The sequence below is a fragment of the Phalacrocorax carbo genome, chromosome Z (genome assembly GCF_963921805.1).
Source record: "Phalacrocorax carbo chromosome Z, bPhaCar2.1, whole genome shotgun sequence".
Classification (NCBI taxonomy): domain Eukaryota; kingdom Metazoa; phylum Chordata; class Aves; order Suliformes; family Phalacrocoracidae; genus Phalacrocorax; species Phalacrocorax carbo.
In genome coordinates, this window is record NC_087548.1 from 73,002,394 (window position 1) to 73,024,201 (window position 21,808).

General features: G+C 39.6%; 1 protein-coding gene across 8 annotated transcripts in view; it reads left to right on the forward strand.

Moving 5' to 3' along the window:
- The window catches only part of ELAVL2 (ELAV like RNA binding protein 2), a 96,399-nt gene that overhangs the window by 15,693 nt on the left and 58,898 nt on the right, over positions 1-21,808 (forward strand). The gene's annotated exons all lie outside the window — the stretch shown is intronic.

Below are 21,808 nucleotides of genomic sequence, written 5' to 3' on the forward strand. Positions count from 1 at the left end.
AGCCTGGAAATAGACTTACATCGTAGGGAGGGAGGAAACCTCCCTCCCTATAGTAGTCAGATGAAACTCTTGGATGCCCTTATTTAATACTTGTGCTATGACTAGGTCTTCATACTACACCACAATCTGTTCCCTAATATCTAGGCAAGACCTTCAAACTCATCCTTTCCAAGTGATGTCAAGAAGGAATCATATAAAAGGAATGCTTGATCACCCTCTTCTAGCTAAGCCTGCCTGAGGTTTTTATACGTCTTTCAGTCCAATGAATTGTAACAACCTTTCAACTTAATTATAAAAAAATAACCTCTCCTCAAGGTCAGGTTCCAGAGTGAACCAGGGTGGTGTTGCCAATTTATTAAGGAGGGTGGCATTTGGAATTCTTAACCGTGAGCAGCTGGCAATCTCTGCTGCTCTTCATCTAAAAGCACACTTTACAACAGTAATCTGCAGTATATTTTCCTTGAACTGCTTTGCTGTTACTTGACTAGGAAGTGCTTATGACTTATTGTGCTGTGTGGGTGTAGCCAGAGCACAGCTTCTTGCTGGCTAATCAACATTTTCCTGCTTTATTTTTGCATTATGAAACTAATCTTCCTGAATCTAAATGTAGCCACCCTTAAGACCTGCAGCACTACTGCTGTGTATCAGTAAAATATTCCTGGAAATTGGACAAAACAGACTTGTTTTCTTCCCTCCTGCCTCCACCCCACAAATATTTGGATAGGGAAAAGACTGTTTTAACATACAGATTGTAAGTGACCTGGGATTACATGTTTTTCACTCTTTCGTGAGAAGCAGGGTGTAATGTTCTAAGAAGTCTTCTGCCTCATGTGTAGTATTGTCTGATTTGAAGAAGGTGAGTGGAACTTGTGAGGACAGTAGGTAGCTGTGTTAGTTGTGGGGCCTTCTGCCAATGAGCAATTGATATTGCAGTTGTGTAATTTTCAGTCCAGTAGCAATAAGCTACTGTTGTTCCTATTAAGGTATCAGCTGTCTTCTTCTTTTTTCATGTAAATAATATGCTAAATTTATGTAAGATGAGTCAAGAAGCTAAATATGCAGCCATGCTAGAGTTCTCACCTGCCTGATGCTCTTGTGTGGAGTTCTTGGAAGCAGAAGTGGCCCCTTACAAATAGCTGTGGCTGTTTCTGATGGCAGTTTTCTCCCTCATTATGAGCCAAGACACTGGTAAGACTAAGAAAGCCAGGGCCACTGATGGTGCAGCAGCAGGACTGTTCATCAGCTTAGTGTTTCTGCTCTTAATGTCCCCTTGTGCCTAATGTGTATTGGATTTGAAAACCCTATTCTATATGAAAAAAAATGAGTGTATTGAGTAACCAGCAGAGTTAAGAATACTGTTTGGTTTGTTCAGTTTAAGTTAATTTTTTCCAGTTATGGTTCTCCTACATAGGCAGACTCTTGTGGTTTTGGGGTAGGTATTTGGTTAAAGTCAGGTTGACTGTAGATGTTAAGCTAGAAGTAATGAGAAGATGGCTCACTGTGGTGTATCACTGAACTGTTGTCCAGTCATATTGTTCTTCAGCATTTTGAAACAGTGTCTTGAATATTCTCATTGTGGCATCCATCAGGATGGAGGCTAATGGGTGGGAAGCAAAAACACTGTAAAGAGTTAACTGAAGTTGGAGATGCTTGGTAGCTACAACACTGCAAAGGTGGTTGTAACAGAACAACACAGGTGTACTTAATCTAACAAGTGCTCCAGGCAAGAAAAGATTAAACAGATGGGGGAGGGAGGTGGTAGAATGATTTCAGTGTAACACAGCTGTAAAACTTAGTGCTTTCAGGAGATGTCAGTAGAGAGTCTGCTTGGTGAAGAATTCTATAGGCAGGATTTGATGTGTGGAAGGCAAAAAATCCCAGAAAGCCAGAACAGTGATGATGAACTTGCGCAATGGATGAAACAACAGTTGCTGTTCAAGGCAACTTCCTTCTGCTTCAGTTCATTCCCAAGTGTGTTTTCTTTTCTTTTTATAGCTTGTATACAACTGTTCATTAACATTGAATTCAGTTCTGAAGCCTCTGTAAAGGCATGACACATTTTCTGTCATCAGTTGATAAGGAAGCTGTCACAAACAGCCTTGGGGAGGTAGACTGTACAGAACAGAATTGGGGAGATATACTAATTTGATGTATCAGGAGTTGTATCTTTATCAAAAAATTTTGAAGCATAAAGCTTTATTTCTTGAACTTCCATATTAAGTCTTTTAATTCATTGAGTGCCTTGACTTAGAAGGTAAGGGTAGTGTTGGCAGGACTCTCTTGAAAGAAACATTGTCTTAACACAGGTTTTGCTTTTACTTACCTATTTATGCTGGTAACAGTGGCAGGGCTGTAAGCTTGGGAGGAAAATGGTGCTTATTAGGCAAAGTGAGCTAGTCTCCTGAGCCTAGCTGGGATGCTTTAAGATACTCTTGAGAACAGTCATGTCCTGTGTCATGTTCTACAGTATTTTATCTGATAAACTGGAGAATGGAATTGCATGGTAAATAGGGGAACTACACGAAGAGTTGAAATCTAGTAAGTGTGTAATAAGCAGTATTCAGCTAATATTTTACAAGCTGAATGCTACTTTGCCAAATAATGTTTTTGGAGTCTTGTGTGTGAATTCTTCATTTATGCTGGTTAATGGAGTAGCACAAATATATCCTTTGCTTTACTGTTGGTACTTTCTGTAAGGGACAGCTTAAAGGTATCAGTCCATCCACAGGATGTATGGGTGATATGCCATCTTATTTTTCCCTGTCATTCATGTGAATTATAAGACACTAATAGTTTGAAACTTTACTAATAGCATGACCTTGGGCTAGGAACTTAGGTCTTGGTTATTCCTTAAGTCTCCCTTCCCCTCTTTCTCATTGCCTTATTTTGCGTGTTAAGCATTGTTGCTGTTGACACAATTGTGGGAGGTAAAAGTTGATGTGTAGGTTTACCATAATGTATTCCTGTACCTGCAAGTGCATTTGAATGTTAATGAAATAGAGTATAAGTTAACTCTGTTTGCCATTGCAGATAGAATATTATGGATCCATCATGTAGTCATCCTAAGTTTCCAACACTTATGGATGGTGGAGACTTCTCAGTAACTCTTTTTTTTTAGTTGTGGGAAAACAGACACAGAGTTAATGTATTCTGCTTGTGTTCAGTGCTGTTTTAATTTCTAGAGCTGGTGCTAGTTGTTAACAGCCCTTTACTACATGCTTTAGAATTTTTAGTCCATTAAAAAACTATCAAAGGTATACTAATGAGTTGATCAGCTATATTAATAACTGAAATGATTTAGAATTGCAGAGTTTGGCAGGCACCTTGGGATATTTTCTGGCTCAAGCTCCAGTTTAAAGCAAGGTCAACCTAAAGCAGACTGCCAGCTGGGTTTTGGATGCTTCCTGCTCTGCCCAGAGATCCTCAGTGGGTGAGCTGTTCAGTGCTTGTCCATGTTCACTGTGGGAATAAGTTTTTTCATATCTTTAGACAAAATAAGTTGTCCTAACACTGGACACCTCTGAAAAGAGTCTGGCTCAGTCTTCTCTACTCCCCTCCATCTGGTATTTTTACTGGCCTTACCACTAAAGGTCCAGATGAAGAAGGCATAGACTATCTCACCCTGTTCCATGTCCCTTGATAGCAGGTTCCCTGCCTCATTCAGCAGCAGGACTGTCTTCTGTGGTCTTCCTGCTGCCTTTCTTTTTCCAAATGTCTGTCTTAAGAGAACAAGTCTTATGAGGAGCGGCTAAGGGAGCTGGGGTTGTTTAGTCTGGAGGAGGCTGAGGGGAGACCTTATCACTCTCTAAAACTCCCTGAAAGGAGGTTGTAGTGAGGTGGGGGTCGGACTCTTCCCCTAGTAACAAGTGATAGGATGAGAGGAAATGGCCTCAAGCCGTGCCAGAGGAAGCTTAGGTTGGACATTAGAAAACAATTCTTAACCAAAAGGGTTGTCAAGCACTGGAACAGGCTGCCCAGGGAGGTGCTTCTTAAAAGAAGGGTAGACATAGAGCTTGAGGATATGGTTTAGTGGTGGACTTGACAGTGATAGGTTCGTGGTTCGACTTGATGATCTTAAGGGTCTTTTCCAACCTTAATGATTCGATAAGTTGAACTAAGTCTCTTAGAAATGCTGGTAAGTTGAATTAACTTCCACAGTTTTAAAGTACACACTGTATAATTAGCTGACGTGCTAGCACTTTAAAAAATAAAGTGCTCAGAATGTGTTTTCCTCCCTCTGTATTAAGATATAAGCACTTGATTTCTAAGAGCTTGTTTCCACTGGCTGGTTTTGTTTATTTTTACACTACTTATCATTAACAAAAAGAGCTACAAAGTACAGATCTGCAAACTAAATTTTTCTGACTTACTGAGAAGTTACCATGCCTTCCATCTTGCCTAAGAGCAGTTATTATCCTTGCATTTAAAGATACAACTCGGGCCATAGTTCAAAATCCTGTGTTACACCATGAGTATTTACCCTTTTTTTGTTACCTCTGCAGGCTGATAGGCTATAGTTGGAGACTTCCTATGGTATAGAGTGCATGACTGAGTGTTCTTTTTGAAATTATGGTTTCATTTGTAACCTACTTTCCATATTGTGAGTTGTATGAGAAGGAAGCAATAGTTACCAGAGACCTGGTTTTGTGAAAGCTCTGGATGTAATACTAGCAAAGTTCTTGTTTTGAGCACTTGCCTAAACAAATGTGTCCAGCAGGAGGTCTAGATGAAGGTCTGTTTGACCTTGTCAGAATGCCAATAACAATCAAGTATGTCTAGAGTTTGCTTGTCATACCTAACCTTTAGGGGAGGAACCTTGCACTATCTAAACAATAGTTTATATTGATGGGGGGGGGGGGGGGGGGGGAGGGAGGGAATCAACTCTGGTGTTGCAGAAGTGGAGTAAAGTGCATTATTTATCAGTAGCATCTAATAAATGGGTGGAGGCTGAAGAAAATTGATGGCTGAGTGAATGTCTACTAAGCTTGTTGTCTTTGAGCCTGTAGAAGCTATTGCTAAATTTCAAGGCAAACCTTTGCCACAAGTGTCTCTGCATCATTTCTGCAGCCTTTGACTGGAAGTGTTTTGTGGGTAGGAGGTCTTTCATCTGTGTAGTACTTTACAGACTTGTTAAGGAACTTGTATTTCCTCTGTGCTTGGGTTTTACTTCTAATAATTAATCCTGAGTTGTAATCTGAATGCAGGGCCACTTGGATAGTGGAACCTGAAATTATAGTAGACACTTAGTTAGAAAGATGGCTGTTTCTTTTGGTAAGTTTGTATATCAGTTGAGAGCTAATGGAAGAAATCCTCACTTGCAATGTTCCTGTAAAATTTAATTTGCATCCTGGTATTTACCTTTTTTTGTGGTGTTTGCTCTTTTTGCTTGTGTGTTGTGTTAAGGGTGCCACATGATGGCTTTCTGTCTCTGAGCTGATATGCCAACAAAAATCACATAAAATGTCAAAGGTAAAAATAATGTTCTTGTTAGATACTTAGCTATTTCTGTAACTCTTCTGAGCCAGTTCTCTAACATCAGTTTCCTATTTTTGACAAACTCAAGCACTTCCTCATCTTAATTTGGATTATTTCTAAATAAAGGATAGAATTACTAATAATGGAACTGGAAATATACTGTCATAAGTTTGAGCTCAGCAGGAAGGTTCTGTAGTACTTCTCCATGTCCTTTTTGTAAAAGGACTCTATTTTGACAAGTGTAACCATTGACAAGGTCTGTGGGGAAAAAATGATACAGCATACCAAAAGCATGATAGTTAGAAGTATCTCTGGGAAGACTTCATAGAAAATACCATTGTCTCTAGACTGGTTTTGTATTATGGGGAAAATCTCAAGAGTTAAAAAAACCCTTCAATTACATTTGTGTTAGTGTGCCAAAGTTTGAACTGGAGCTACTGTTTGTAGGGTTTGAGCAAAACTGAAGTACCTTGGACAGAAACACTTCTGCTGGCTGACTTGATGTTGGCCAGTTTAGCTTTTGTGGCACAAATAGGACCTCCTGTGCTTTAACAGGTTTTTACTCCAATTGTTTCTTTTGAGTAGAAGAAACAGCAGATGTCTGGCATCTATTTATGTTGTAGAAGATGGTGGTGGAAAGGTAGAAGGCAGGCTGAACCTGTAGGGTAGTCTTTCTGAGTAAGTCTACTAGACCTGTAGGTTCAGAGCAATAACTGCAGTTGGCAGGTTCATTAAGTTCCCTGGCTTATCAGAACAGGCCTAGTGAGCACATCCAGGCTTGCATGGCTTGTTCTCTTAAGTCTTAAACTCACAGGAGAACTGGCCATCTGTTTTAGGTGGTGTGTAACTGTCAGTGTTTAAATAACTTCATTCTGTGCCAAAACTTTGTCCTGTGTACCAGTTGAGCTGAGCTGGTGCAAAGAACAGAAAATAGAACTAAAAGCACTTTAACAGTCTGTACAAAAATGAAGTGTGTTATGAGCTAAGGAAAAGTTACTATTTTGTGCCTCATGCCCATTAAGACTTCCAGTAAGCTTGAATTGTTCATTATGTGAGATTTCCTGGTTGTGAGACAGTGTTACCCCTGTATGACAGATTGCACTGAGGAGGAAGGTAAGGGTTTAACTTGCTGAGTTAATGGCATAAAAGAAATTGAGTATGAACAAATTTGAATGGCAGTAGAACACCTGATGCATGAAAATTATTATATCAGGTCTTAGAGTAAGGATTGGGTAGGGTGGTAATTTGGGAAGAATGATGTAGCGTGTTGACACAGCCTGGCACAGTTCCCTGGTTTTTTTGAGGTCAAGTTTCTCTTCAGAAGCCAGGTGGTATGGTGCACAGTGCTATAGTTAAGTATCTGGTGTGTCAAAACTAGATATTGAATGCACATAATTTCTGAAGAGAAGCAGGTAGCATGAAAATAATTGTTTTAAAAGCTAGAATAAAGATGGGGCTTGACTTCCTTATTTTTGAACTCCATTTGTCTCCTGATGAAAGCAATTGTTTTTAAAGTGAGACTTTTTTTTTTCCACAGAGAATATAAATGGAAACTTTTAGTCTCTTCTCTGACAGTTTGTGTGCTAGAATCAGGTGAGATTGTTAGTACTGGTATATGAAAAAATAAAGGAGATGTGCTTGAAGAAACAGCTTGTCTGTTGCAGAATTTCTTGTGCCACAGGCTTATTGAAACAGTGCCAGGAAGCAAAAGGTTTGCCATTTGCTCATTAGACATAAACTGATGATGCTGGTAATTATCAGTAATTTTTGATGCTGATATCTGGCTACTGCTTATCACTCAAATTTGGGATTTCCTGTTTTTCTGCAAACTTGGACTTCTGAAGCTTGAGATGTAAAGAAAGTTAACCTTTTGAGCGTGTTTAGAGTTGCAGGTGGAACTACAGGGATTATTGATATGAAAAAGCAGAAAACTGCAAGGTTATTGAGTTTTCACTTGATAGTGCACTGAGTAATTAACCACAGGGTTATGGTGTTTTCTGTCTTCATGATTTTTCCTTTGTGTATGTGTGCTGCTTGTAAAAATGCATTGCCAAGGTCAGACTTACTTAGCACAGTGCCCTAGGTACATATGGATCTCTTCTGGGGCATCAGTGAAAGAAGTGCTTTCACACCATTCCAGAAATGGGAAAAATGAGGTTTTTGATGAATGTCTTACCCAGGAGGTTATGCTGGAATTTGGTAACGGTATCTAGGGTTTGTATCATTAACAGCCTAAATAAGATATCTGTATTCTGCCCATCTTCCAAGGAAATCCTTTGCAAGTGTATCATAAGGACTGCTGTTTTCTTAATTCAGGTGTCCTGGATTTTTGGTTCTTTGTCATGCCACTGAAATAGGAAATACTCCAGTTGTCATGACAGAGGAAGGCTTGAAATGACTTTTCCTCACAATGGAAGGTTAGAAAATTACTTGTCATTTAGAAAGAGAAACAGTCTCCTTAAGTTAATAACACTTCAAAACTTGACCAAAATGCTCTGATCATGAAATTGATGGAGTGTGATACTGGATGATTGTCTGTTGCATTGCATTTTTACAATGATGTAGATTTTAAAGTACCAAGTTAGCAGCCAGTGGATGCTATCCATGCTAACATGGATAGTGTTTCACATCCATTGATATACTTCTGTTTTCACTCTTGTTCAAATTCTTGAGGTAAGCTTCTGTGTTTTAGTTACTAGGAATCAAATAAATTTGGACATACTAGAGCGCACAGTGAAGGGAACGGAGCATCTCTCCTATGAGGAAAGGTTAAGAGTGGGACTCCATAGCCTAGAGAAGAGAAGGCTCAGGGATCTCATTAATGTAATCAGTACATGCAAGGAAGGTGTGTAGAGGACAGACTGAGGCTCTTCTCAGTGGTGCCCAGTGACAGGACCAGATGCAATGGGTACAAACTGAAAGATGGGATGCTCTGCCTGAACATCAGGAAACCCTCTTTATTGTGAGGGTGACCAAGCATTGACATAGGTTGCCCAGAAAGGCAGTGGGTTGTCCCACCTTGGAGTGGTCAGAAGCTGTCTAGACATGGTCCTGGGCAACTTCCTCTAGGTAGTTGGACCAGGTGATCTCCAGAGGTCACTTCCAACCTCAAACACTCTGTGATTCTGTGATCTAGTTGGTCAGATTCTAAGAATAGTGTATATGGTGCTTTGTTGAGCTGAATTTCAACTTTGGAAAACATCTGGGAAACAGAAGTTGTTACTGCTGGAGCAGCTGTGGGAGTTGAAAAAGGGCAGGGTCTGCAAAATCAGGCTTGCAGGTGAAAGGTCTCTTATGTCTGTTCTGTGTGTAGATTTTGAAATCTTTAATAATTCAAATTCAGTTAACAAGGTGTTTTGTGTAGTTCTGCTTTTTGCAGGTGACTCTACTACATTTGATAGATACTGGGATTAAGCATTATTGTCCCTGGCTAGGGCTTTAGTCTTTTTTTCTCTTAGCACATCAACTTTTGTTACTAAGTTTAGAATGCCCCCCAAAGCCCTCTGTGAAGAGAAAAATTGTGGACAGTCTGGGTTTGCAGACAGGATGAAGGCATGATCTTTCTAGGAGCAGTGATTTCATTGACCACTCAGTACCACTGACAGTCTTGGGATGGCTAGTGTGTGTCTAAAAGCTATTTCCTAAAAGCTGAGACATATCTGACTAAGAAAAGCTACCAGTTATCAATCCTTACAGCCTGCTATAAAGGGGTAAACAAAACACTGAAACATGCAAGGCTTGGAAATAAAGATTCTGCATAATGGAGGGATCCCAGCATCCTAGAGCTCACCTGATAAAGACTTCGTTCATTTCTCACTGACATAACTTAACCTTGTATTGATATGGTTTAACGTATTATGTAGGTTTTGACTTCGGATATCCTCTTGAAGCTTCTTCCTGTAAATAGTAATAGGAAAATGCTAATCTATTGAGTCTTCAGTTTGTTTTCTTAAGGATTTCAGGAGCACCTGTTTTAGCTAGAAAAACTTGACTAAGACACCCTTTCTCTCTTGTGCAGCACCAGTGTTTGGGTGATACAGCTTTGTGGGGTGAAGGAGTTCGTTTCATGGAGGTGGTGGTACGCATTTCTGCTCCCCCCCCACCCAAGATCCCATGCCTACGTGCTAGTGAATCACTGAATCATAAGCACTTTGAAAACCAGAAGGAGCAAGCAGTTCCAGGAACAGATTGCTCCCCAATGTGAATGGAATCTGCTAGGTCAGTTTACACCAGTGTACCTTATTCTGGGTCAGGTAATCCAATTGTGATAGGCTTGCAAAACAATTGATGCCACTTTTCCCCACTTGCTTGTCAAGTGGGCTCTCTCAGCCAGCTGAATCACTTCTACCACTACTCCTCTCTGAGGTCTGTTGAAAGATTCCTGCTGCTTCTTTTCTGCCACCTGTCTCAATACATGCAAAAATCCACCCCCAGAGTCGTACCTCCTCTTAGTGCTTCAGAGAAGTGTCTTGCTAATAATGTTACTCTGTGTAGCTAATCCACTTACTGTAGTGGATTCTGTGGAGAAATATAACAGTCTGTTCTTTGCATAAGCAAATTAGAATGTAACAGACTGGTGTGACAGTTGGGAGACTGTACCACTTACTGTTTTTTAAAATATTGGAACTAAGGATAGTTTCGGAGTTTTTTGATGTTTTCTCTACCATTTTACATTGGTTTCTGTGTTACTGTTTAAAGACTGTTTCCCATCCAACACTGTTTCTGATGGTTTTGGGAGCCTGTGTAGGGTGGTAGGGGGAGAAATACTTGCTACCTGTGTTGTAAGTCAGCTACGAGGAAGCACTCCAGACTGGGCTCACAGATTATTTTTTGAAATTCTGGATGAATAGAACATAAAATGCTTTTTGATGCTGTGTGAAAAACCAAAAGGGGAAAGAAATGCAATAGCACTTCTGGAGGAAACAATCCTCCTAATTTTAGGCTGTAGTGCTTGAGCATATGTCCTGGTTTCAGCTGGGATAGATACTTCTGGAATACCTGTTTATGTCTCTTCAGCTGGAAGACAGTTTAAAGGCACTGCTGCTGTGTATTACAGCTTGGTGTGTGGCTGATCTACTTCTTCCTTGAGTTGTACCTGACCTCCTTCTGAAGGGTTTATTAAAGGATGCTGACTTGTGTATTTTCTTAGACTTACGAATCAGAAAGCTCAGTTTTCTGCAGCACATACAAAAAGTAGTTTATTGTTAAACATCGTGAAAAAAAATGGTTTTGTCCCTCCCTCAATCTTTGTCTCCTCACAAATCCACTGAATCTTTCCATGTGTTAAATGCTACTGTGAAAGGAGTGCAGCTGTCAGTAGTATGTTAGTGAAGTTTCTTGTATTCAGCATAAATGTCACTTTTCTGTTACCAGAGATGGAAGGGAGACTTAATCTTACTGATTTTTTCTGTACAGACAGTGCTTTTTGAAGCACCTGGTATGGATCAATTTTTGCCAAAGCTGAAAATGTTGAGTAGCCTCTGAAGCATCTACTGCACCACATTCCTCCCTTCCCTCTCCCCTTTCTGACATAGAAGATGAAAGAAGATGAGGTAAATGCAGTTAACTTAATCTTGAATACTTTTGATTACTTAGTATGTTTTTAGGTTTAGGTGTATTATGTACTATTCTGTTTACTATTCTGACATTCTGGAGACCAGAAGTGTTTTGTAGGGCTGGAAAAATCTTCTAAAATTTTGGAGGAGAATACGATGAACTTCCTGAGACAATCCTGATCTTAAACAACGATCTTCATAAAAACATACTAGTATATCAAAGACCAGTTGATGACTCCCAGTTGTTACAATAGACTACTTAAGCTTAGGTTTGAGAAGTTCTTGGAAGAGAGAACTGACAATATTCCAAAACTTTGAGACTGAGTTTAGTAATGTGTCACTGTGACTTAGTGTGCGCTGTACTCTTCTGTTCATTTTGAATAAAACTTTTACATGGTTCTGTGTGGGAATCCCTAAATGATTTCATTTTTGTATAGAACTAGTGCATGGATCTGTTCTTAACCAATACTTGTCCAAGCTGCATCAAGACCTGATATTTTTAGGTAAACCATAGTCACTTGTTAGGAAAACGAGCTTGAAAACCCTGCAGGTAGTTTGCATTGTTCACCTGATTTCACTGTGGCTGATCACAAGCTCCTATGTTGCAGTCTGTGAATGAGTTATCTTTACAAGAAGGACTTCTGAGTTTCAGTGTTTAAAGCTGGTGAGTACTTCAGAGACAGAGGAATGCAGACATTCTCTGCCAGCAACCATCTGAAGATACCTGGTAGCATACTGTCTTGATACCACCTTGGTAATGTGTCCAAGAGATTACAGGTGGGGGGATGGTGGTCTATGTACAGTAGCTAAGCATGTAAAACCAACACAGATGTTTAGTAGCTGATGCTGAGTACAGCCAACTGAAGGATGCTGGAAACTTGGAGAGTGTTCAGCCACTGAGCTCTGAGCTGTGTTGCTTTTATTGTAGTAAGCTTTTCCTTGGTTCGTTAGATGCAGCTGCAGTGAATTAGAACCAGAGTAAATATAACTGAGCTGATCTGCTTTGAATGCTCTAGGTATTTTTGTCAAAAGTTACAGGCTTGCTTTCCTTTCAGGTCCTTATTAGAAAGAATGTTTAGTTGTGGAAGCTAAGTGCACTTTGAAGGGGATGCAGTTTTTGAGTTTGAGCTGTGTTCTAAAAATTACCCCAACTTGCCTTTTCTTTATGCAAAAGATAAAATTTAACTGAGGAGCTGGTAATTTGGAGACACCCATGTGATTTCTCTAACCTCTGATACTTAACAGTCTAAAAATAGTTACCATATGGGATGTCTTTATTGTGAGGACAGCCTCTGCTGCTTGAGAACCTTTCTGTGTTTAAGCACTTTCTGTGCTTAAACATTTTTAGCTATTCCTTCAACTCAAAGTCATCATATGGCCTTGAATGAGAGCTGCTGTCGTTGTCCTTGGATCTGGGAGGAAAGGAGGTTTGTTTCTCTGAATTTGGTAGGGCTGGATATGTCAGCATTCTGTATTTGATCTGTTTTCTATTGGGTCTGTTTTAGATCTCAGTTAAAAACAAAATGTAAAAAACTTTGCATTTTCCACTGGTGTAAGATCAACAAATTCTAATCTTAACACCTGACTTGTATCTGTTTCAAGCCTTAGAGTTGTTTAACCTTCTAGCAACCTACTAAGAATTTGTAGCTTTAGTGGAGGTTATTCAGAGATGTGCCTGACAGATCCTACTTCAGTAGTTGTTCTTGCTGCTGTAGGGAGTTCACAAACTGCTGAGAAAACTAAGAAAACATTTGAAACTCAGCCTATGCTGAGTCCATTTTACACTAAGCTGTTGTATACAGAGTAATCATTACAGAGTAGTTGTGTGTCCTTTCAAGGTACACAGTAAAGAAGGCAAAATCTAAACTTACACACACTTGTGTGGTACAGTTATAATTAGTGTATATAATCTATCTGGTATTTTGCTGGTAGTTTGCAGTAGGTTTGGGAGAAAAGTTACCAATAGTCTACCTTTTCCAAACTGGACATAATTACTGTACTACAAGCTCTTTTCATCATCAGTCAGATGCTGTTTGATGGCAGGTCCTCAGTGTCAGGATGCTGCTCTTCATGTTTTACTTATGCAGTATCCTGATGTCACCCTCCTTTTGTCCCTGTCTCTCCTGATGATATGGACTTTCTCTAAAATCACTTGTAGGTTTGACTTCAACTTTGACTTCAACTTTTTCAGTCTTCCCGTGCACTGGCTTTTTAAAAGGCTTTGCAATATCAGGCTCCAGAGCTTTGGTATGGTAAAATGAGCTTCTGCAATCATGAGTCTCAAACCTGTGTTCTTTTAATAACTCTTTTCCTATAAATTAACAAGTTTACTACAGATGCAGCTACTGCTAACATTAGTCCTGATATGCGCTCTCTGTGTAGAATAATAGAGCTGTAAAGCTTTTGCCATACCCCTTATGCATAGGCTGAGCACTTGAACATCTTTCAGCTGAGGCACTGTCTTGCAGAACTGACTTGCAGGTAACTTGCAGTGACCTTGAATTTTGTACAGTATTTATGCAGTATTTGCAATAAGAAAGGTTTAAATTTCTTTTTTTACTGCTGTTGCTAGGATGCATGCTTGAACCTATTTCTCTACTACCTTCCCCAGAAACTTCACAAAGCAGTGAATAAACTTCTGAAGGTTAAAGTTGAACATTGACTGAAAGGTCCATTTAATGTAGAATGGTATAACATGCCTACAGAGTGAAATAAATAGATGAATGTCGTTTTTGATTTCTGAGTTGATTTAAAAATAACCTAACCACCCTATGTTCTTATTCTTTTATGTTCTACCTGTATAATGGGACAATGAAGTACAGTTTTGATTTTTTAGGCAGAGATGTGTGGATCATTGATATCAGGGCTTCCGGATTTAGAGGTACAAGGTCCTGCACCAGGACAGGCTGGGGGCTGAACTACTGGAAAGCAGCTCTGTTCAGAAGGATGCGGGAGTGCTGGTGGACAACAAGCTGACCATGAGCCAGCAACGTGCCCTTGTGGCCAAGAAGTCCAACAGTGTCCTGGGCTGCATAAAAAGGAGTGTGGCCAGCAGGTCGAGAGAGGCTATCCTCCTTCTCTACTCTGCCCTGGTGAGACCACATTTGGAGTACTGTGTCCAGTTTTGGCCCCCCAGTTTAAGAAGGATGTGGAACTGCTTGAGCAAGTCCAGTGCAGAGCTACATAGATGATCAGGGGGCTGGAGTATCTCCCTTACGAGGAAAGGCTGAGAGACTTGGGTTTGTTCAGCCTGGAGAAGAGAAGGCTGAGGGGGGATTTCATCAATACATCTAAATATCTAAGGGGTGGGTGTAGGACGATGGGACTAGGCTCTTTTCAGTGGTGCCCAATGACAGGCCAAGGGGCAACGGGCACAAGTTGGAACACAGGAAGTTCCACCTAAACATGAGAAAAAACTTCCCTGTGATGGTGCCAAAGCAGTGGAACAGGCTGCCCAGAGAAGGTCATTTTGACTTCTTGGTAGCTGTAGAGTAGGTGGAATGATGGCAGTACTTCTAGGAAGATGTCTTTAAGTAGCTACCTACAGTGCAAAAGAGGAAAACCCCTTGCTTTCTGGCTGTGAGACAATATAGGACTTTGTATAACTGACTCAAATTTTGGCTGGTAAGTTAATTTCCAAAAGAGGATGATTGTTTGTGTGATGCTTATGTCCTTATGTTCTTAGTTATGCTCTTCTTTTAAATGTCCACATTTCAAATGTGGGCAGCAGAGCTTAAATGAACAGCCTGTCCAAATGAATAGTGTAGAGTAAATAGCTTTCTTCCTGATAGGCTTTCATTTAGAACTAGATCTTGCTGACACCTGATGAAGCAGACTTCCAAACTCAGAGCTGGTTGTATTATAATTTGTTTAAGAATCTGTTCCAATGTATTCTGGATGGCACTTTTTTGAAAATGGGATCTGTGGAAGCTCTACTCCTACAAACTAATTAAAGGTAGCAGTTATTACACTACTTAGCTTTTTGGACTCTGGTGTATATTTAGTGGGAATGTATGATCATATAGGAAGTTGAGAACCCGTATCTGATACCAGCAAGGACTTCCAATACTAACTGAAGCAGTTTGTTCAAACTTCTCTGTAGCACTGATGCCTTTTGACCTTGTCAGCATGTCTCCAGTGCTTACTTCTGATTTTATTTTTTTCTCCTCTGGTGAAACACCTTCTTTACTTCATGCTGGTAAAGTGTTTGCATAAGAACCTTGTACTTTAGGAGATTCAGTATAAACAACAGTCATCTCTTTTGCAAGATAAAACTGCTGGGAGGGAAGATGCATACTGTTTCTGAACAGCCTTTTTTAATTTATTGATGCCTTTGCTTCACGAGACATCCCTTTCCCTCCCAAAGCATAACGTTCACCCTGTGAAAGTGGACTTGTTGCTGTTTTAGAAGTAATTCACTATTGAAATAAAGACAAACTTTGACACTTGGATTCCTCACTCCATGTCAGAGGGATGTCACAGCATAAAATCTGCTTCCTTTTTATTCTCTTTTTGTATGGGATTGAGGATGTCAGTTGCTTAGCTAACTAGCTGTGTACATGAGGGTTTAAGGGGAAGGGATATTAAGTCATACAGTTTCTTCCTTGCCTAGTGTATGTTTGAGATCCAAGTTCACTGTGAGAACCAACTCCCCTGAGGGGAGGAAATGGAAGGGATTAATTCTGTGTTTTGAAGGGTAGAGCTGTGATCAAGCTACCAAGTTCTCAAAATCTGTCTCTGTGGGTCTGGTGGGGCATGCCTCTGCAATGTGCGATACTGCTGGGTTTTGAGTCTGACCTTCTCTCCAGTTTGCTCTTGCTCACAGCTCCCTGGTAGTGCTGCCATGAAGAGTCAGCTGAACAGAAGTGTTCCTCTAACCTTTTCTTCAGCCTGGAAGATGATTCTTATCATCTGTTACTGGGCCCTTTGTGGAACTGAGGAAAGCTGGGTACTTGGGTGACAAAACCTTTTAGCTATGCTCTCTTTCAGGGAGAGGACTGGGAGAGTAAATGGAGTAGTGTGTGGCCTTGAAGTTGACATATGATTTTTTTTGATCAGGAGGAAGCTGTTTTTCTAACTTCTGTTTTTAAATTTGGGCATCTCTGACTCTGAAGACTAACCTGGTTTGTTTCCTTTTCCTGGCTATTGGTGAAACTTCAGCTTTTGAAATTGCCAGTGGGGCAGAAGGGATGTAACTGCTGTGTTAAAGAAGAAAAAGTTTTACATAGCCCAACCGGAATAGTGCGGTAAATGCTGACAAATTGAGGTAGGCATCCTAGCCAGTTCCGTAGAGCAGGTACTGTATGTCTAAAAGTAGATGTTGACTTTGAAGCCCTTTAAGCTGCCAAGATGCTGTTTTTGAAGAGTCTTCAAGCTGTCTCACCCCACTGAATCTGTTTTCTTCTATTATTCTCATTAGGCTCAAGAGGACTGCAGGTGTGTAAGGCTGAAGGGAAATGTCTGCAGTATGATACTGCTACTTCTTGCAGGATACATCCACATTTTGAGAGAATTGTATTGCCTTGAAGAACGCTTTGATAGAAGTCTGGGAGATAGCACAAAAGACTGGAACAGCATGCGCAAGTGTTTAAACGAATAAGAGCAAAAACTGTAGTTGGCAAGATTTTGTGGATATTATGATGCAGTTGAAAAGTCTGAGTATATCCTTTCCTTTAAACAATGGTCTCATTTTAAAGTATTGATTAAGTCTGGAATTGTTCAACTTGTTCGAGGTTTGCTATTAGTTTCAGGCCTGAACAGCTGTGTGATCCAGTGATAGTTTTGGTGGAACTCTTACAGAAAATCAGCAGTATTGGCTGTGTTCAGACAGGCTCAACTTTATATTTAGTTAGGCTTTCAAATGTAACAAAAGTAATTTCTCCTTAGCTGGCTTTAAACTTTAAATCAAAGAGGGCGATGGAAAGGAAGAGTATAATTTTGTGCAGAGTTATTTCATGTGGTGTCTAAGCTAATTACTGCTGCATATTGATTCTCTCTTGCTTAGGGAATAAGTTATGTCAGTAGAAGTGGTTATGTGTCTAAATTAACCTGAAAAATTAGGAACATAAAAGTAGTTTTACTTTATCGGAGTCTCACCTGAACTGATCACTTAAGATAATGCAGGTGTTTTTTCTATACAGAAGACTATTAGAGTTGATATTTCTAGTATGGTTTCTAAGATAACAAATTACCCTATACATTTCCCTCTCTTGTCCCCAGCTGTCAAGGTAGGTAGTCAGTAATTGCAGTCAGACAGAAGAGCTTCTGCATTGTCTCTAGATTACTCCATTGTCAAGCAATGTCCTCACCTTGTTGTTCATGCATTATTATTTCAGAACGGCTTTCAAATCTTTATGCTGGCTTCTTTCCTAATATACTAGTAGCATTAGCGTGTCATTGTTTAGAGAATCCTGTAGGTTCTTAGGTGTTTTGCAGGAATGCCAAGAGTTCCTGAAAGCATCGCCATTCTGTGAAGAGACTTCATATTTTTTAACTACTCCCTACAAATTTTCAAGTTCAGTAGATAACTTGTCCTTACTTTTTTCTGTCATTTTAGTGCAGTCACCAGGACTATCAGGCTCTTTTCCTGATAGCAGAATTCATGCCTGTTCTAATGACTGTTTCTTGTTCAGCTGTCTGCAGTTGTCTACCTCTCTTATTGTCTACGTGGAATGGGCAAGTCTGTCTAGCTGCCTCTTTATCCTTCCTGAAAGCTTTTGCAGATTAACTTCTGCAGCACCAATCACAAGGATTAATTAAAATCCTTTTGCTTACATCCCATATGACTTTTCATATCCATCTTCCATCTCTTCAGTATATTTTCACCATGCCTTTGAGGCCAAGGTATAGAAGTGTTAAGCTGTATTACTACTTTAGTGATTCATATAAGAGCCAGTGTGAAAAAGTTTACCTTCTAACCTGTCACTTCAGAGAGGTTTACGTAGCTGGGTTTTATTGTTGCATAGAACTCCTCTGCTTTCTGGTATTAGAGCTGCTTGTGTTTACATTAGTAACTTTAAGTTACTTTGAAAATTTGGAGACCACCTCATTATCAGAAGCAAATTCTAAGTTTTCTGTGAGTGTTTTGTCTTTGATCAGTATTGTATCACAAAGCTCTTTCTCATAACTTGCATAAATCAAGAGGTACTCTATTGGTTGGTTCTGTTCAGCTGAGTGAGTGTTCTCCTGGAGCAGTACCCTAATCTACTTTGTGCTATAGGGTTTTTTCAACAGTGTAATGAAGGGAGTGACACCAGTGAATGGGGATACAAGTGGGGAGGGCTGCTCATGGAGAAATGCTGGTTTATGCTCCTTTAAAATAACAGTGAAAACTCAGACTAAGGAATCAGGCCAGTTTGCAGACTCACCAAGCACAATATGTGCTGTTGATGTCTGGCCATCAGAGTGACTATCTCTCCTTGACTGCTATTCTTCCTACATGGAAACTGAAAGAGTAGTGTTTTGTTCTGATGCGCAAAGTTGTTGACTGAATAAATGCCTTCTGGCCTGTATGTACCTTTACCTATAAAGAAGTTTGGGATGTTCTAGCAGCCTATGTAGTAGTTTTTGCATATAATGGATTCAACAGCCTCCATTATCTATTGTTATACAGCTTTTCTGAGTATGAATGAATTAATGCTGTGCTTTCATACAGCCTCATAAGATAATTGACTAGTTGAAGAAAAATGAGCACTTCAAATTAACACTTCAATAAGGATAAAATCAGTAAAGAGGAAGCATGAAGAACTACAGCTATTCAAAGTACAAATAACCATGCTCTTGCATTTTAATACCTTCAAAAAATATTTTTTGCTGAATTCTGTTTTCTAAAGAAAAATTCAGCATCTAGGTTGTATCAGGGCTATTGCCTTTCACTGAGCCCTCAAATAATGATTTTTTTCTTTAAGGTGCTTAGCAACACTCGTCACAGACAGCAAACACCTTATCCTTACTAAAATACCTTCACTACTGTTGCGAGCCAAAGCAGGTGGTATAAATCCTATGTAACACAGACTAGTCTTAGCTTGTAATAGAGGTATCTTTTTTTAAATTTAAGCATCTAAAGTTCTGGTTTAGACCTTCATACTTGGAAGATATAAAAGACATTGTACTCAGCCATGGGGTTCTGCTTGTTCTGCTGTATGATATAAAAACTGTAGTATCTGCTATCCAAATAGCAGCATGTGATATTTGTCACGTGCTTCCATTGTACTGTCTGTACCCAAGAGCAAAAAGGGCAAATACTGAATTCTAAAACGTGTCCTGAAAGTCTCCTGGTGTGTAAATCTTCAGGAACACATTTAGGATCTCTTAAGATTTTACCAAGAGAATTGTATCAGCTGTGACCCTTGAGGCTGAAGCATCTCATGCTGCTTCAGTTGCCTCTGAACAGGGGTAACCTGTCGGAGGAGGCAGATGTGTTTAATGTCTGGTGTCTGGCCACTTAGATTCAGGGTGCTGACTTTTCTGTAATCACCTTTATGTAATAATACCATTCAGAAGTATATAGCTTAATCAGGGCAGGTACCTGTGCAACCATTTTGGTGTGGTGTCTGTATGTAGAAGTAAATTCTACATATAAAATCTTTGAGGTTTTTATCCTCAATGATAGGGATGCACAGGTATGAATCAAAACAGGTGGTAGAAAGTCTTTGGCTGGAAGTGTGACGCACTAAAGTTTTCTCCATAGCATATGGGTCTGAGGTGGTAACAGTGTTTGAAGGCTTTTCTGTTTTGTCACCTCACCTTGGTTCTCTCTCAACACTGCCAGAATCCAGGCTCAGTGTCAGTTTTCAGCTGAACATAAGCAGTGGAGGATGTTACATACCAAAATACTACTTTTGCACAGAAAACTGGTAGGCCACTGTGACTTAGTTTGCTGGTCTTCATCTTGATAGCTCCGCTTTATTTTCTAAAGGTCTCATATAAAAATCTACTGCTGATATAATTGGAACTGTTCTATGGCAACCAGAACTAATCATGTAAACCTTTTTAACTCCTGATGTCTTTGGTCTTAAAAAGAAAGCCTAGTTGCTTCACTGCTAGGCAAACTTCAGTCAGACTTACCTGAACTGCAGTTAATGAGAAGCTGGGATCCACAGTGTTTAAGGATAGTTGGATTTAAAATCTTATCTGTGAATTAGAAGTTAGTTTACTGAAAGGTAGATGGCTCCCATGCCCTGCATGTTAACAAAGGGAACCACCCACAGTTTGCTGAACTGAACAACTTTGTCTTAAGTTCTGCTTCATTTCAGGACTGTAAAGAAAGAACAGATTTCGTTTTCCAGCTTCACTTAATTGTTCCTCTTAATCTGAATGTGTTTTAAGACAAACTTATATTTATTTAAGAAGTATAGAGTCCTGTTTAACTTACTGATTTCTTAAGTTTTGAATGCAGTAATTGCTGAGCTATTTTCATAATTCAAACTGTATTACTGTCTCTGAGAATAATAATTAGAAACTACCTTTTTAATGCTACTAGTTATTATTCAGTAGTTCAGTATCTTAAAACTCTTTTGGAGACTACTCACAGCTCAAATTCTATGTTAATGTGCCATTTTAATCTTAGTGTTTAGGCTGGACACTTTTAAACTACATTTTTTTGTTTGGTGTAATTAGCTATATCCCTTTTCAGGTCAGGTAGAAGGGTAAGAACTCTAGTTTTTCAAACGATACAAAAGAGCATTCTGTACAGCTTTGAAAGTAAAAAAGTGAAAATTTGTAGAGGAAAACTTAGTTTTGAGACATAGTGGTGTAGTAGAGAACTGACTTGTACATTGATGCGGGTACCTTGCAGAACGCTTCAGCGAAGATAGAGGTGTTATGTAAACTAGAAGTACTTCAAATGAGAGGTGGTATTCTTTGCCTTTTTGAGAAGCGTTGCGATGCTCAAGGGCGTGGTGAAGAGTACTCTGAAGTCCTGTGCACACAAATAAGCTGTCCTATTGGAGTTCTCCATCTGCAGCCCATGGCTCACAGGAAGCAAATAATTTATCAGGACATGCGGTTTTGCTGACAGCCATAGAGGTACAAATCTAAAATTTTATGCACATCACTGCAGTCCCTGTAGGACAGAATTTTGTAGGCTGCTACTTTAATGCAGTGTCCTTAAAAAAAGCTTGTCTGGACTTAAACCTGAAAGTCTCATCTAACTTATTTTTTTCTTCATGTAATAAGCAGTTCGTCAAACATACTTCCCTGTTTGTAATGGAAAGCTTCAGAAGTACAGTTGTTTTGGGGTTGAGACCAGAGAGAATGGCTTGTAAGCTTGCAGCTGATACCAAAGGCTCAGTAGTTTGCATGAAAAGAGATGATTTAAAGGTATTTATCAACCTGAGTTAGAAATAAAGACCAGACATGAAATTAGCTAACCATATGGACTTTGGCAGCAAACTGAAATGAAGACTAATTTATACTAGTTGAAAACAGGAAAGGTTGTTTTGAATTATGTGTTGGTGAACCCTGGATACAGTAGCCTTCCAAATCTGAGTCGTTGTTTTATCAAGTTTAGACTTACCTCATCTGCTAACCAGGGACAGCAAGGATCTCTTGTATTTACACCAGTCTCAACCTGTGGCCATGTGAGGAGTCCTCCTGTTTGTGCCAGTGTTGTGGTTATATTCAACATCTGGACTACTTGCAATCATCTGCAAATGGCCTATTAGCTTTTGTGGTATCCTAGCACTGCTCAATTCAAATCCAGCTGGGTTTGCAGTGATGTTTTATTTAAAAACAAACAATAATGGACTTGGACAAAAATGCCCTTATGAAGAGCTCTC